Here is a 2,452-nt window from a genome sequence, read left to right on the forward strand (position 1 = left end):
TTTATTTGCCAAGAATACTGGCAATATTTTTTTTAATGTGTGGAAGACATATGGGAAATGGGGACTTTGAGGATATACTCCATGGCAGGACACTTAAAGCGCGACAAGCACAGACCTAGAGTCACACAAATATTCCCATTCATAGCCCTGTCACTTCCTATACTGTACAGCAGAGGAATGCTCCTGACCCTGTCTGACTTTAGTCAGTCATAAAACAGCAATAATGTCCACTGCCCTCCAAAAGCTATAGTGGTGGTTAAATGAAAGGGTTCATTGTTTGTTTGGTTAGTTGGCTGGTTGGCTGGTTGGTTTTGTATGTTGCTGAGAATTTAAAACTCAACATTTTCTTTCATCTATTAGTTGGGGGAGCCCTACAGAAATGCGTATGTATGTGTTGCATATATATATATATATATATATATATATATATATATATATATATGCATTAAGCTAATAAGATGCGTATGGCAAATACATTTATACATATCCATGAGAGAGGGCTACAGAGATGGCTCAGCTGTTAAAGGATGAACCATTGAAGAGATGGCTCAGCTCACAACCAAAACACGTACATGAGAGAGAAAAATACCTCATGTGATGATGGAGACCCAACAGCTGTAGGCTCTGCTCTCTACAGAGGATGGAAACCCAGCAAAGCTCGTGGTGATGCTGAATTCAGTCAAGATCTGAAGGCTTGAAACCCAAGGGACCTGATGACATGTGGTCCATGCATGAGCTGTCCCAACTCTGGAAGCAAGGCAGAATGTTGTACGGAGGCCGCTTGTTGGTTCCCAGCTGCTCAGCCCTGAAATAATCACATAGAAACTATATTATTTAAATCACTTCTTGGCCCATTAGCTCTAGAATCTTATTAGCTAACTCTTATATCTTATTTTAACCCATTTCTGTTAATCTGTGCATCACCACAAGGTCATGGCCTACCAGCGAAGTTTTAGCACATCTGGCTCCAGCGGCAGCTCTATGGCTTCTCTGTGACTCTGCCTTTCTTTTTCCCAGCATTCAGTTTAGCTTTCTGTGCCTGCTATAGGTCCAAAGCAGTTTTCCTTATTAACCAATGGTAATCACAGCATACAGAAGGGAATCCCATATCAGCAGAAGAAAAGGGTAGATTGCTCCCCCTCCCACCTCTTGTTCTCTTCCAGCCTTCAGTGTGTTGGATAGTATCTGCCCACATTATGGAGGTCAGTCCCTCTTCCTGAGATTCAGCTGCTGACTTCATCTAGAAAGACCCCTAGAAACATCTAACAATAATATTTACTACGATCAGAGCTTGGGAAAATTGATACGTAAAATCCAGCCTCAGTGCTAGCCGGATGCTAGATGCTGAATATCTGTTTAATCATGGTCATTTACAGCTGGAACTGGTACATCTTTCTTTTTCATTTTCACAATGCACTTACCTAACCAATTAGCATTCTATCAAAGTGCCTTTTTGGCTTTTGGTTATAATTAAAACAGAATCTATAGGTACATTCAAGATACCTTCTTTCTCTCAGAAGAAATATTAGAAGAAAGGGATAAAACAGAGCAAGAAGTAAGAAATAATCATTTTTCAAAATAAAAAATTATCCCCTAGCTTCCAAAAGACTTTACATCAATAAACAGTAAGAAGTAGAGTGTTTTTCTTTCCTTTTTCTTATGAGACAGTTGTTCGTTAAGGAGTTCCAGTGATTCACAACAAATAACACAGGGTCCACAGCACAACACAGACAGCAATGCAAGCCCCTGGGGAAGCTGACAACAATGGCTTAGGACCATCAGTCACTAGGCTGAGCTTGAACCATAGTTACACAAACCAGGCACCAAATTAGTGCAGGCTAAAGCTGAGAAAACTCGGATTTAAATGGAGGAAATTGTTCAGGAGCAAACATGCAAACCACGACCCTGAGTGTCCTGCTGCTTGTGCATCACAGCCCGGGCAACTCTGACATCAGATCATCACCTCGGTGACCCCGAGAGCAGAGGACAGACTGGTGGAAACATGAAGGAAGGAATGCACTTCCTACGTTAGATGATAGTGACAACTGCCAGCTTCTAATGATGCCTCTGTCTGCGTGGTACCGAGTAGTAGCCAAACGGGTTGCTCAGTGGGAACATAACTTCTGAACCCTGCTCCGGGTATTTACAGTGCCCTGAACCTAAAGTCTAGTCGGTGTGGTGGGGAACACAGGGATGGTCTCACTCCACGCCCTTCAATGCCAGTCTGTTTTCTTCCAGTCTCCAGAAGCAGTCACAGGAGTGGATGAGAAATGCTGAATTGTACAGAACCTCACAGGTCTGTGTCCAGGAGTGTGACCAGAGTCATTCCCATATATCCATTCCCCATTTACAGTAAATAATTTGGGACATTTTACAGGCAAAAATAAATGTCTGCTCTATTAAAGCACCTTGTGTTTTAGCGTCCGCTTGTGACAAGCACCACCATTACGCT

Source organism: Microtus pennsylvanicus, chromosome 19, assembly GCF_037038515.1.
Source record: "Microtus pennsylvanicus isolate mMicPen1 chromosome 19, mMicPen1.hap1, whole genome shotgun sequence".
NCBI lineage: Eukaryota > Metazoa > Chordata > Mammalia > Rodentia > Cricetidae > Microtus > Microtus pennsylvanicus.